Below are 15928 nucleotides of genomic sequence, written 5' to 3'. Positions count from 1 at the left end.
AAAAAAAAAAAAAAAAAAAAAATGAGGATCTTGTTCAGTGCAGCGTCTTGATTATTCAGAGATGTTTTTATTGCAATCAGGTCCACTGGATCATCGATTTCTGCCCACCCACTTCCCTCCACTCACCCAACACAAAGGACCCCATTCTCCAATCTTAATGAGGGCGTAAAGGCAATTAAACCAGATTCTCCATAGAATTTCTCCTTTTTCCTCTTAGAGTAAGCTCAAGAATTAGGGAGATTTATCATCAGAAATCCTACAAGCAGTAAATGCTGGACAGGGTGTGGAGGAAAGGGAACCCTCCTACACTGTTGGTGGGAATGTAAATTGGTGCAGCCACTGTGGAGAACAATATGGAGCTTCCTTTGAAAACTAAAAATAGAAGTACCATACGACCCAGCAATCCCACTACTGGGCATATACCCTGAGAAAACCATAATTCAAAAAGAGTCATGTACCACAATGTTCACTGCAGCTCTATTTACAATAGCCAGGACATGGAAGCAACCTAAGCAAATGTCACAACTTCTGAGTTAGGGATTCATATTCTTTATTCATTTGTTGGCTGCACTGGGTCTTAGTTGTGGCACGTGGGATCTCTGTTGCGGCATGTGGACTCAGTTTTGGCATGTGGATGCTTAGTTGTGGCATGTGGACTTCTTAACTGCGTCATGTGGACTTATTTGCACCATGTGGACTCTTAGTTGTGGCATGTGGACTGTTAGTTGCGGCATGCGGACTCTTAGTTGCAGCATGCATGTGCGATCTAGTTCTCTGACCAGGGATCAAACCCGGGCCCCCTGCATTGGGAGCGTGGAGTCTTACCCACTGGACCATCAGGGAAGTCCCCATATTCTTTAATAGATTGATTGATAGGTGTTGTCTGTGCCATTTTTTGTCTTTTTCTGTTTTGCCTTCTTGTCTTCTGGTGGTTGCTACAATCCTTCGTGTCCCTGGGCTTGCAGTTGAATGACTCCAACCTCTGCCTGTCGGTCACACAGCCTTCCTCACGCAACCTCTGTATCCCATTGTCTCCCCTCCTCTTATAAGGACACCAGTTGTTGGATTTGGGGACCACCCTAATCCAGTATGACCTCATTTTCACTTGATTCCAGCAGCAAAGACCCTATTTCCAATTAAGGTCACATGAGATTTCTAACAAAGGTACACAGTCATTTTGCCTTCCCAGAAGGAGCATTTTTAGGTCATGAAACGTCTTCTTTTTATACTCAGTTGCTAGCTTAGGGCACACTTTCTAGGAAGCTACATCACCTAAATCCATAGATACTGGGTTCCCTTACCATAAAGCAGTTCTAAACAATGAGATGCATCATGCTACAACATTCTATAGACAAGGGTTGTCTTGCTAGTACTTGGCTTGCTCAGCATGAGGTCTCCTGGTAGGGTGATCATAGTGAGATGAGACTCAATCTCCTGTCTTCTTTCTCTCCCTAAAGATCTCTGACACCCTCACAAATGAAGGGAATTTACAGAAGGTCTGCTGCTTTGACCACTGACTTTCCAGTTTAAAAGTCTAAGGAAGATTTTCATTTCTATTAAGATACACATGTATGTTCTTGCCTCCTTTGTCATAGGTTAGGTGACCATAGGTACGTGGGTTTATCTCTGGACTTTCTATCCTGTTCCATTGATCTATATTTCTGTTTTTGTGCCAGTACCATACTGTCTTGTCTACTGTAGCTTTGTAGTATAGTCTGAAGTCAGGGATCCTGATTCCTCCACCTCCATTTTTCTTTCTCAAGATTGCTTTGACTACTCGGGGTCTTTTGTGTTTCCATACGAATTGTAAAATTTTGTCTTGTAATTCTGTGAAAAATGCCCTGGGTAATTTGTTAGGGATTCCATTGAATCTGTAGATTGCTTTGGGTAGTATAGTCATTTTCACAATATTGATTCTTCCAATCCAAGAACATGGTATATCTGTCCATCTGCTTGTGACATCTTTGATTTCTTTCTTCAGTACCTTACAGTTTTCTGAGTAAAAGTCTTTTGTCTCCTTAGGTAGGTTTATTCCTAGGTATTCTATTCTTTTTGTTGTGATGGTAAATAGAATTGTTTCTGTAATTTCTCTTTCTGATCTTTCGTTGTTAGTGTATAGGAATGCAAGAGATTTCTGTTTATTAATTGCATCCCGCAACTTTAGCAAATTCATCTATGAGCTCTGTTAGTTTTCCGGTAGCATCCTTAGGACTTTCTATGCACAGCACCATGTCATCTGCAAACAGCGACAGTCCCACTTCCTCCTGTCCAACCTGGATTCCCTTCACTTCTCCTTCTCCTCTGATTGCCGTGGCCAGGACCTCCAAAACCACGCCGAATAATAAAGGCAACAGTGGACCTCCTTGCTTTGCTCCTGATCCCAGAGGAATTGCTTTCAGCTTTTCACCCTTGAGAATGATGTTTGCTGCACTACCCCACCACGTACACTCATTCTCAAGTCAATCAGCTTTACGTATTCTAGGTTGTAATGGTATTCTTTAACCAATGAGCCCCCCCAAATACGCTTAGTCTATCTTAATGTAACCAGAATACTTGAGTTTCATATCTAAGAGGTAATCGTGCAATGTGAATTGTTCAAACAGCTAGAAAAAAGCTAATGACCCTTTCTAAAAGATGAGGGCATTGAAGCAAAATTGACTTCTTTGTATGAGGAAAGGTTTAGCAGCCTATTCTAATAAACAATCAGTAATAACACGCCACCCCCAGCAATTTTCATTCTTGACTCTAAATGAAACTGACATGTGATTTGTCAGTGAAAAGAAAAATTGAAGTGAGCTATACACTGTTTTATTTTTCAAGCAGTCATGAAAGTTGTGCTTTTGCATGTGCTTTTTCTATGCTTTCCTTCCTTCTGCTACTGAATTGTTTGATGTTTTATGGATTGTTTGATATCTTTAATTGGTAGATGCTCAAAGGAAAAAGCAGAAGGTGCTTCTCCTCAGTGTTTGCATTAACACCTTTGTATCCCTTAAAAGCTGATCTGTGAACATAAGCAAAACATGGAATTGTATGCACCAGTGGATTACTCGAGGCTCTTCAGAGAAACAGAACCAGTAGGATGTGTATATGTATAGAGAAAGAACTTTATTATAATAAACCTCAGCAGAGGAAAGGAGAAAGAAGATGTGGTACATATATACAATGCAATATTGCTCAGCCATGAAAAAAGGAACGAAATAATACTATTTGCAGGAACATGGATGGACCTAGAAATTATATTTAGTGAAGTAATTCAGACAGAGAAAGGCAAATATCATATCACTTACATGTGGAATCTAAAAAATGGTACAAGTGAACTTATTTACAAAACAGAAATAGAGCCACAGATGTAGAAAACAAATTTTTGGCTACTGGGGGTAAAGGGGGGGGAGGGATAAATTGGGAGATTGGGATCGACATATGCACACTACTATATATAAAATGAATAACTAATAAGGACCTACTGTATAGCACAGGGAACTCTACTTAATACTCTGTAATGACTTATATGGGAAAAGAATCTAAAAAAGAGTGGATATGTGTATATGTATAACTGATTCACTTTGCTGTACAGCAGAAACTAATACAACATTTTTAATCAACTATACCCCAATAAAAATTGAAAAAGGAAAATAAGGGAAGAGATTTCCCTCCCTTCATTAAAAAAAAAAAGTACTAGTTTAGAACCTCTGAATGCTCAAAGTAAAATGTTTATTTCAAATCATAAAGGACAAATTAATTTATAATGAAAAATGATTACCTCTCAAACATCTAGACATTTTTCACTGTGTATATTGAAATTAGTTTGACAGCTTAAAATACGAAACAGCTAGAGTTTGTCCTATAATGTAAAACGTGTTGTAGGATGCCAGATGCACCATAAATCTTCATGCATTTGGGATGGAGGATTGTCTGAGAATGTTAGTTCATAAATGTTGTCTGGTGTTTTTCCTCTTTATTTTTTACATCTACATTTAAAATAAAATTTTAACAGAGTAATGGCCAAAAAAGAAAGAATTTACTTAAGAAAACCTGTGATTGTAGGTTTTTTCTTCCTCCTTTGAAATGCATATAAATCCTTTTAGAGAACTAGATAGGCCTTTTGCCTGCTTTGTAACGCAGGCGTGTCTTTCTCTAGGACCTGGGAGCCATCTCTTTGAAATATAAATGTCAAGGGGATATACCACCACATCTTCCTCTTGCTGGTGAGAGGGTAGGAGCCTAACTTCACTGGGCACTGAGCTCCAAGGTGTAGACTATGAGAATTTGTCTTTCCTCTGGATAAAGCCAGTTAGCTAACGTAGATGGTCACCTCAATTACCAGGAAAATTTAGGGTGAACTATGTGACACATGGTGTTACCAAGTCCTCTCACCTGAGGATTAGTTGTTGTTTATCTTGAAAATGTGTATGGAACGGGTTGTACCTGCTTGGCTTTATAAAAGGGGGAGATTTCATTTTGTCTTTGCAATCTCTTAGTAGATTGCCTGTGATGTGTGTCACATTCTGGTTTAAAGCCCATTCAGTAATAGAACTGTATTCCTTCTCTACTAAAAAAAGAAAAAACTTACGTCCTGCAGTGTTGCCCCATCTGTGTGGTTGGTTGAATCCGTGGTGGATGTGGAACCGTGAATATGGAGGTCCGACGTTTTTGTAAATTCATAGGAAAATTTTTGACTGGGCAGTTGCTGGGCGCCCCTAACTCCCCTGTGTTGTTAGAGGGTCCACTGTATATCTGTCATGAGGCTAAAATTAAGTGGTGCAGGCGAAAATGCGGCAATTCCTGGTACAAAGAAATCCCTGAAAACCCACGGGCCCCATGACTGTTCCTCCTGTATCATGCACCGTTCTGAGCAGAAGTGAGGTGAAACCAGCTCCCCTGGCTCATGAATAATTCAATGTTAGGGTGCCCATCCAGCCATTTCAAAAGTGTAGAAGTATAAGTCTATCATTTTAGGGAGTGTGCTGAAAACAGGAAAAGGCAATGTTTTCTCTGGTCATGTATTAATCCCCTACCTGCATAGGGGTAAGACATTTATCAAGTGGGACCCACCATCTGTTGTTTCTTTTAGCAGTTTTTTTGTTTTTGTTTTAATTTTTATTGCAGTACAGTTGACTTACAATGTGATGTTAGTTTCAGGTGTACAGCAAAGTGAATCAGCCGTACATATACATATATCCTCTCTTTTTTAGATTGTAGTCCCATATAGGCCACGACAGAGTATTGAGTAGAGTTCCCTGTGCTATACAGTAGGTTCTTATTATCTATTAAAATAGTTATCTATTTTAACTATAGTTAGCTATTATCTGTAGTTAACTATTAAAATAGTTTTAACTATAGTTAACTAATATCTATAGTTAACTATTAAAATAGTTATCTATACATAGTAGTGTGTTTATCTTAATCCCAATCTCCCAATTTATCCCCCCCCAACCCCCTGGTAACCATGAGTTTGTTTTCTACATCCGTGACTCTACTTCTGTTTTATAAGTAAGTTCATTTGTACCCTTATTTTTTAAGATTCCACCTATAAGTGATATCATAGGATACTTGTCTCTCTGTGTCTGACTTACTTCACTCAGTATGACAATCTCCAGGTCCATCCATGTTTCTGCAAATGGCATTATTTTGTTCTTTGTTTTTACGGCTGAGTAATATTCCATTGTATATATGTACCACATCTTCTGTATCCATTAATCTGTTGATGGACGTTTAGGTTGCTTCCATGTCTTGGCTGTTGTAAATAGTGCTGCAGTGCACATTGGGGTGCAGGTATCTTTTCAAAATTATCGTTTTATCCCCACCATCTATTAAGCACAGTTGATACTTAAGCCAAATGATGGATATTGGTTCCTTAATAGAACTTTACATATGATGGTATGGGATTTACTGTGAATGTATTTACTTCGTCACAAAGGAGGAAAATGGCAAGACGTCCAGGTCATGCCAAAGAGGAGCTCACTCAAATGCCAACATCACTGCTTCCTGATCTCTTTCTTCATTTCCCTGTTGGAAAGTCAGAACTGAATTTTAGAGCACCATGTTGTAATAAGGGGTCTCCAAGATCCTTCATCTGAAAGGTGAGGATAAAATATTTGTCCCACAAGTGTCTTTGGGTGACCATGGCTATAAAGTGGTTGGCTGCATGTGAGATAGCTATAGAAACTATGAAGTGCTATGAAATATAAGGGTCCTGCATTTACCCCCAAAGGTCTTCCACTGCCTCCTAATATGGTTTGGATTCCGTGATACATGATCCTTGCTTTTTACCCCCCGTACTGGCTTATCCCTCCACTTTCTAGCTTAACAGTTAGCAAGCCCCAATCCTGCTTGGACTAGCTTTTCCTAACCCCGACCTTAGGGTGCTGGAGAGAAACACTCAACATATCAAATGATCTAACTTTAAATTATGATAGCTACTCTCACAGCAGTCATTCCTCAGAGTTCTCCTCTCTTCTCTTAGTTAATTCATTCTGCCAAGACTGAATTTTCATTTCTCCTTTCTGATCAAATCTCCAACACCTTCTCACAGTGAGCCGATGAACTTGCCTTTTTTTTTTTTTTTTGGCCTTGCTGCTGCATGGCATACAGGATCTTAGTTCCCCGACCAGGGATTAAACTCGCACCCCCTGCAGTGAAAGCGTGGGGTCCTAACCACTGGACCACCAGGGATGTCCCTGAACTTGCTTTTCATTTTCCTGAAAAATGGAAAGGTTTTCAAGTGAACGTGTCCATGTTATCATATCTATATAGATCAAGCTTGAGGAAAGTGTTAATATAGTGGCTTAGTCATAGATTTTGCTCAGTTCTTACTTATCTCTGTAGCCATGACGATGAGGCTCGATCAAACGTGGAGAATAAGACCAATAGAATGTTCACAGAGTGACTGGGTCATAACGTCCTTTTGTACACCCAAGGCTGTGGGCTAGAGGAACCAGACAGACAACGTGAGTTGATGTAAACATGAAGATGGATGATTTGCATCTGGAGCCACGTTTGGGCTCAGCATCATGGCGGGTCATCCATCAGTATGCACCTGTGTGACTAGCCTCTTTTTAGGACTCTAAACCCTCAGGACCCAAGGCCGGATGCTCTTAGTGGACATCTTGCTACATGTCTCAGTAGTTCAGAGCAGGAGAGAAAAGTATGTCCTGTGTGACCATAGTAGAGAAAAGGAGGGAGGACTTTGCAGACTCTGTGTGATTTGTCTAGTCTCTGTCTGTGGATGTCTTTTCTCCACTCTTCTTCTTGAAACTCACCCCCTCCCTTGGGATACTATGTTGTTTTTCTTTTTTAAAAAATTTTTTATTGGAGTATAGTTGCTTTACAATGTTGTGTTAGTTTCAGGTGTACAACAAAGTGAATCAGTTATACATATATCCATTCTTTTTTAGATTATTTTCCCATATAAGCCATTACAGAATATTGAGTAGAGTTCCCTGTGCTATACAGTAGGTCCTTATAAGTTATCTATTTTATATATAATGTCTATGTGTCAATCCAGTCTTCCAATTTACCCATCCTCCCCTTACAACCAAAGCAATCTCAAGAAAGAAAAACAGAGCTGGAGGAATCAGGCTCCCTGACTTCAGAGTATACTACAAAGCTATAGTAATCAAGACAGTATTGTACTGGCACAAAAACAGAAATATAGATCAATGGAACAGGATAGAAAGCCCAGAAATAAACACAAGCACCTGTGCTCACCTAATCTATGACAAGGAGGCAAGAATATACAATGGAGAAAAGACAGCGTCTTCAATAAGTGGTGCTGGGAAAACTGGGCAGCTACATGTAAAAGAATGAAATTAGAATAATCCCTAACACCATACACAAAAATAAACTCAAAATGGATTAAAGACCTAAAATGTAAAGCCGGACACTATAAAACTCTTAGAGGGAAACATAAGCAAAACACTCTGACATAAATCACAGCAAGATCTTTTTCGCTCCACCTCCTAGGACACTAGGTTTTATCTTCTCTCCACTACACAAGGACAATGCTCCGTGGATACACTCTCCTCTGCTTCTCAACTGATGATCTGTTTCCTCAAGAGCATCATTCCATCAACATCGAATGTGCTGCAATATATACCACTTTAAAAAAAATTGGGACCCTGCAAAGCTTACCCCCATCCCTCAGTATTGCCAAAGAGCTCTGCTCAACTGTACCCACCATACCAAGTTCATCTCCTGAACTTCTTTGTGAATCTACTCCAGTAAGATTTCTCTTCTTTTTTCATTTTATTTATTTATTTATTAAACATCTTTTTTGGAATATAATTGCTTTACAGTGGTGTGTTAGTTTCTGCTTTATAACAAAATGCATCAGTTATACATATAAAAATATTGAACGCTTCACGAATTTGCGCGTTATCCTTGCGCAGGGGCCGTGCTAATCTTCTCTGTATTGTTCCAATTTTGGTATATGTGCTGCCGAAGCGAGCACAGATGTTCCTTCTTAAAGGAAGGACCACTCCACCAAGAACACGTTTATCCAGGTGACTACTGTTTCTGCTGACAAATACAGTGGTTACTTTTTGCCCCCATTGTGCTTGGTGTATCAGCTCTATTTGAAGTAGTTGACCATTTTCTCTGCATGGCCCCCAAGATGTTGCTATTATTTTGGACGTCCTCTGGACTCCTTTTCCAGCACTTCTGGCAATCCTTCTGCTTTCCCCAAACTCTAAAATTTGGACGGTTCCTGGGCTCATTCATAGGATGAACTCATCTTTTCATACATTCACTTCGTATTTAATATCATGCTGTTCTACAGTTTGAATACCTTTTAATCCCTGGTAACTCCCAAGTTTCTATCCAGCCTCAGTTCATTCTTTGCTTGTCCTAGAACTTTAGAAAAGTCTAAACTTACATATCCTATTGCCAATTTGGCAAACCTTACGCGCCCTACAGACATCTCCAGTTCCGCATGTTAAAAAATGAATTCTTGGGCTTCCCTGGTGGTGCAGTGATTGAGAGTCTGCCTGCTGATGCAGGGGACGCGGGTTCGTGCCCCGGTCCGGGAGGATCCCACATGCCGCGGAGTGGCTGGGCCCGTGAGCCATGGCCGCTGGGCCTGCACGTCCGGAGCCTGTGCTCCGCAACGGGAGAGGCTACAACAGTGAGAGGCCCGCGTACCAAAAAAAAAAAAAAGCCCCAACAAAAACAAACAAACAAACAAAAAACGAATTCTTAAGTCCTTCCTTTATTCTCAATTCTAGTCCATCCATGGTATTTCTCATATTCACATGAAAATTATCCTGCTGGGCTAACAGTTGCTGAGACCAAAAATCTTAAAGTATTTCTTCTGCTCTTTTAATATATAATGCACATTCAGTTGATCAACGTATTCTATTTGTTCTCCTTTCAGAATATGTCTGGAATCTTAAACATTTCCTACTACCACACTTTTATCCTTTTATTCCATACCCCAATTATAGTTCACATTACCAAATGTAATATTCTCATATCTGGTATCTTTTCCTTCATCCTTGTCACTCTTTAAATTTTTTTTTTTTTAGTTTACATTGGAGAAGGGTGATTAACAATGTTGTCGAGTTTCAGGTGTACAGCAAAGTGATTCAGTTATACATATACATGTGTCTGTTCTTTTTCAGATTCTTGTCCCATGTAGGTTATCACAGAATATTGAGTAGAGTTCCCTGTGCTATACAGGAGGTCCTTGTTGGTTATATGTCTTAAACATGGTAGTGTGTATATGTTGATCCCAAACTCCCAGTCTATCCCTCCACACACACACACCCTTTCCCCCTTGGTAACCATAAGCTTGTTTTCTAAGTCTGTGAGTCTATTTCGTAAATAAGTTCATTTTTATCATTTTTTAAAAGATTCCACATATAAGTGATACCATATGATATTTGTGTGTCTTTCTCTGACTTACTTCACTTAGTATGATCATCTCTAGGTCCGTCCATGTGGCTACAAATGGCATTATTTCATTCCTTTTTATGGCTGAGTAATATTCCATTGTATACACGTACCACATCTTCTTTATCCATTTCTCTGTTGATGGACACTTAGTCTGTGGATGGAGTGATCATTTTAGACCAAGTCAGGGCAAGCCTGTCTTGTTCTCGAAACCCTCCAATGACTCGTGTCCCATTCACGGTGAAATCAAGTCCTCAGAAGTCCTACAAGAACTTTGTCCACCTCTGAGCTCATTGCTCCCCATGTCTCACCAGCCGTCCTTTCTGGGCTCCCCCCGCATTCTCACGTGCTTCTCTGTAGCTCATAGAACGTCACTATCACACGCAGACCTCAGGAAGTTTGTCGTTGATGTCTCTGTTCCTTTTCCCTTCCACAAGCACGACTTGCTTCTTCACTTCCTTTGCAATATAACACTGTCAGAGACGCCTCCCCTGACCGTTCTGCACCAAAGACTTCCCTCAGTAACTCTCTACTCCCAATACTTTTTTTTTTTTTTGGCTGCACCACGGGGCATGCAGGATCTTAGTTCCCCAGCCAGGGATCCAACCCTCGCCCCCTGCAGTGGAAGCGTGGAGTCTTAACCCCTGGACCGCCAGGGAAGTCCCTCCTCTCCCAGTATTTTTGTATTACTAGAAAGAGCATGAAGAGATTCAGATGAAGCAACTACAAGGTACATTCTTTAGAACATACTTCGATGTAAATGTTATCTGTTATTTTCATTATGAGGGCCCCTTTCATAAAATCTGCATATGTTAGGATTCATAAAATGACCCTCAGGCTTGTAACTTATACCACGATGCATTATTCCTCAGTTTGGGGAATAAAATGCAGTTTTCAAAATGCTGTGTTTTTGGTGGCTTGGGCAGTTTGTTTTTTGTTTTGTGGTACACGGGCCTCTCACCGTTGTGGCCTCTCCCGTTGCGGAGCACAGGTTCCGGACATGGAGGCTCAGTGGCCATGGCTCACGGGCCCAGCCGTTCCGCGGCATGTGGATCTTCCCGGACCGGGGCACGAACCTGCGTCCCCTGCATCGGCAGGCGGACTCTCAATCACTGCGCCACCACGGAAGCCCTGGCAGTTTTAATTTCAGCACCTCGTACTGCATTTGTGTGCCACTTTCCCTAAGCTAAGACCTGAAGTTGCGACCCCTGATAAGAAGCACTCCATACTCCTAGGTGGCATTTTTCCTTTCCGGTCCAAGCAGTGTTTTCGATTGAAGGCTAGCATTTAACATGAACATTTGAGCACAGTGTATGAGCTGAGTTGGAATACTGAGTCCCTGAGTCTTAAAGGAATTGCAAAAAATGCTAATAATATGGCCACATCATAAAGTCTTAAAAGCCCAAGTGTTAGCATTGATAGTATATTCAAAACGCATTCCCGCAATGTAAAATGGTAATTTGCCCTTTGTGACTATGGAAACCCTTTCCCTGTTTATTATTTAGTCCTCTTCATGCCAGACCTTCTGGAAAGTACCCACACTCTGCATCTTCATAAAAAGGGTGGATTTTTTTAAAATAAAGATTTTGTATTGTAATGTGTCTTGGAGATAAAAATCACCGAAATGGCAGTAATCTTAGTTTTGTCCCTTTGAGGTTGAGGGTGTTACGTCTTCTCTGCTCCTGTTCGCTGGTCTTTGGTCTCTTACGTTAATGGGGAAAAAAAATTTGGTTCTAAGTTCGGTGTGTTGGAAGAAAAAATAAACCACCATGGAATCTAATATAAATTCTTAATATCCTAAGGTTAGTAATTGTTGAGGTGTTTCTGTATTAAGCTTTCTGAAAAGCTGTGCTGTGTGTTATGTGGGTTATGAGTGATTGGATTTGCCCTGTTAAAATTGTATAGAATAAAGCAGCAAGATTAGGAAAAAACTAAGTGGACGTAAATTAGGATATGTGGTTGGGAACAAGAGAGGGACACACGGAAAAGAAGATGCAAATCAGAAACACATAAAAGTGCAGTTGTGAAAACAAATGAATGAATATAACAAAACAGAGATACAGAGAAGAAACTAGTGGCTCCCGGTGGGGAGAGGGAAGGGGGAGGGGCAGGATAAAGGGATAGGGGCTTAAGAGGTACAAACTATTAGGTATAAAATCAATAAGCCCCGAGACTATGTTATACAGCACAGGGTATATAGCCAATATTTTATAACTTTAAATGGAATATTATCTTTAAAAATTGTGAATCACTGTGTTGTACACCTGAAACTTACAGAATATTGTAAATCAGCTATACATCAATAGAAATAGATAATAAAAATATCCATTACATAAAAAGATGAAAATATTACATACCTCTTAGAATATGCTAAAAAAAAAAAGTTTATCGGGCTTCCCTGGTGGTGCAGTGGTTGGGAGTCCGCCTGCCGATGCAGGGGACGCGGGTTCGTGCCCCGGTCCGGGAGGATCCCACATGCCGCGGAGCGGCTGGGCCCGTGAGCCATGGCCGCTGAGCCTGCACGTCCGGAGCCTGTGCTCCGCAACGGGAGAGACCACGACAGTGAGAGGCCCGCGTACCGCAAAAAAAAAAAATGATCCCGCCTAGAATCCCTTTCAGGGACCGATATCCTTCATATAGTTATAATTTCTGCATATTCGATGGACCTACATTTATCGAGGTCAGTGTATCATAATTTCTTTTTGCAGCATTTATTCCCAGGGCCGTAAGTTTTTGTTTCTTCGGTTTCTTCTGGGATATCTTTTTCTTCTCTGCAACCTCCTCTCCTGGTTTAGGGACAATCTCTTCTTTTTCAGTAAGGATCATCTCAGTGTGTCAGGGAGAGCTCACGTATGGGTTGATCCGACCATGAGCTCTGTAATTCCTGAGCCGTATCGCGGGGGATTTGTCCACCTGGATGTGCTTGTTGACCAGAGAATCTACATCTAAGACCTTAAGTTCAGCATTATACTTTGTATTTGTTAGCACGTGCAGTAAAGATTCAGCACTCTTTTTGGGCCACCGACCCTGCATCCAGCCCCACTGGACACACCAACCAACTCCACCATTGTGACGACGGAATGGCATCCATCGCTTCTGTAAAGTGACATCCTTCAGATACTTGGTGGCTTTCGGATATGCCTACCCTTATTGGCCTGGGCAGTTTCATGTGTGTTTTTAAAGTGAACACAAAGTTTTGAACCTCTTGATTTGCGTGATCTTGTAGGGTTTTCTGGGTCAAGTGAATAGCAACCCATTTTTAGAGGTCACTTCAGGCTGCTTACCGGAAAAAAAAAGAGATCATAATTTCTTAAACTCTTCTTGAATTTCTGTGCAAGAGAGAGTGGACAACGTGAAAGCCAGGACGAGAGAACGTGGACACACTGGTGACTATGATGGGGTGCTCGTTTTAAAGGTTCCGAGAAGCAAAGCATTTGGGTGAATGTCACAGTTCAGCAACCAGAGTTCGGAAAGAGATGACAAGGGCTTATCAACAGGCTACCCAAGGGGTGCTTGCAAGGGGAGAAGCCTACGTCCATTTTCAGAAAGTACTAGCACAGGTTGGGAGACAGAAGACCAGTGTGTCTGAATCAGGGGTTCCATAAATACTGCTAAATTTGTCTCTCGTAATTAGTATCCCTGTATCGTCAACAGATTTTGTCCCTCAGATGCCAATGAGTCTTGGAAAACATGGACTCAAGTTCACCATATCTATCCCATTCCTATTGTCATTGACATGCTCTTACTTTGGTGGGTTTTCATGTGTGCTTGTTTTGCGGGAAGGGGGAGAAATATAGTGGCACTTCTTAGCATCCATAATTGCACGTGCCAGTTCCTGGTAACGAATTGCTTTATATCTATAGCTATCTCTATATCCATATCCATATCTGCATCTAAATCTATACGGATATCTATCCATAGCCGCCATCTGTATCTGTATATCTATGTTAATGTATGTTCTATTGGTGGAGTTGTTTCTCTGGAGAAGCCTGAAAATACAGTCTGGTGCCTCATAGATGGTCGTTGAAGGTGTTTGGGGGTGGGCTGAAAACAAATGGTTTCCCTGACCACTTACCAGTTAGAAGAAGGATCAGATATTTAAAGACAGTAAGAGGCAAACAACTAAGAAAAGGAAGTGGTTGAGACAGATACTGTATGTTTTAAAAGGGGGGGAAAAATGGGAAGGAAATCCAAAAAAGAGGGGATATAGGTATACGTAGAGCTGATTCACTTTGCTGTACAGTAGAAACTCACACACCATTGTAAAGCAACTCTACTCCAATAAAAATTAATCTAAAGAAACAAAAACATTAAAAGGGGGGAGAAAGAGGCAACAGCCTCAGGATATGTCAGTCTTTTGGCTGACAGTCACTCTCTTCTGATATGTTTCAGCTCTTTTTTTCTTTTCATACCTAGAGTGGTGTGAGATTTGAAAGATGAGCTTCTCTTTTTTTTGTTTTCCCCAAATGCCAACTTGAAGATGTCTGAGATTTCCTTGTGACCTCATTAGTCTCTCATTCCTATTGGGGCAAGTCTTGCCTGTTTGCAGCCCATCAAACTGGAAACGCGCAGATCTGTGTGTGTGTGTGCACGCCTGTGTGTGTGTGTGTGCTGTCCTGTAGAAAGATTCAAGGTCCTGATGGTTCCCTGGTCACATCAATGTCCAGGCAATGGACACCTGTCATAAACTAGAGTCTTGCCTGTGGCCAGGCCTGAGGCACAAACGTCTTTATGAGCAATAAACCCTCCACAGAGAAGTCACCCTTTTTATCCCATGACAAAACATGACATGCCTACGGCTTGGTAAATGCATTTTTCTACATGATGTCTGTCATTTTTAGAACGACGTGTAACATTTCTTTTTTCATCAGCCTGCTTGTAGAGTTGAAATCAAGGGCTGGCTGTAATTATCTACATGTCTGAGGTTAAAAGTGGATGGGATTTAATCACTTAAAAAAGATGTCCATCGACCCAACCTTGGGGTTATCCTAATAACGTCCTGGTTCCCAGTCTGTCTGTATTTTACTCTGAACTATTACGTGCCTTCCCCTTGCCACCTGTGACCCATACCTCACGCTGGGAGCAGAAGCAGTTTCTCTGCTTGCAAATGCAACCTGTCCAAACTACCGCCTGCAGGTACTAATCCCACCACCAGCCGTCTACATGGGTCTGGGCCATTACTGAATCTTCTATACCTCAGTTTTCTCACCTGTAAAATGCTCATGTATGCAGTAGATGAGGATTTGGGGAACAATACATGAAAATTATTTAGCACATGGGACTCCACAGACATTAAGTGATACAACCCCTGGCTGAGAAAAACGCCAAATATGGAGAAGAGTGAAGACAGGCACACATGATTTTCAAAGCATAGAAACTCTCACTTACTTGGGTAGAGCCACGATGCAGCAATAAATCTTTGATTGATTTCTGAGGCCACCAGAGTTTCTTTTTTTTTTTTAATTTTAAAACTTCTGTTCCAGTTTTATTAAGATATAATTGACATATACCATTGCATTAGTTTAAGGGGTACAACAAAATGAATTTGATTTATGTATACATTGAGAAATCACCACGATGTGTTTAGTTAACATCCAGTGTTTCAAAATTAATGTAAAATGAAGATATTTTATATTATGAGAAATATGTTATTTACAATATGATTTATGATTTCTCTAATACTACATTTATATGCATTGCATTATATATGCAAGATATATTATATAATATATTTATATAACATCTGTTGTCTATATTATACATACTATTATATTAAATATTATAAATAATTATATTAAATATAATATGCATAATATTAAATTTTTAATATACCTAATTATGTATAATGTCTTTGTATGGTGACAGACCTTAACTAGGCATCGTGATAATCATTTTGAAATGTATATAAGTATCCAATCACTGGTTTGTGTATCAGGAACTAACATAGAGTCATAGGTCAATTACACTTCAAAAACAAACAAACTCATAGAAAAAGAGATCAGATTTGTAGTTACCAGAGGCGGGAGCTGAAGGGACGGGG

The 15928-nt window shown here is 40.4% G+C and overlaps 1 long non-coding RNA gene and 1 other non-coding gene across 2 annotated transcripts in view; one reads left to right on the top strand and one right to left on the bottom strand.

The window, feature by feature from the left end:
- The window catches only part of LOC114905555, a 219491-nt gene that overhangs the window by 76786 nt on the left and 126777 nt on the right, over window positions 1–15928 (top strand). The window lies entirely within an intron of this gene.
- LOC114906687 lies at window positions 8343–8449 on the bottom strand. The gene has a single exon (XR_003796503.1). It is a non-coding gene; the product is annotated as a U6 spliceosomal RNA (small nuclear RNA).

The sequence above is a fragment of the Monodon monoceros genome, unplaced genomic scaffold, assembly GCF_005190385.1.
Source record: "Monodon monoceros isolate NGI ecotype Baffin Bay Population unplaced genomic scaffold, NGI_Narwhal_1 Super_Scaffold_22, whole genome shotgun sequence".
NCBI classification, from domain to species: domain Eukaryota; kingdom Metazoa; phylum Chordata; class Mammalia; order Artiodactyla; family Monodontidae; genus Monodon; species Monodon monoceros.
Note: the sequence above shows the minus strand (reverse complement) of the source record. Positions and strands in the feature narration are given on the sequence as shown.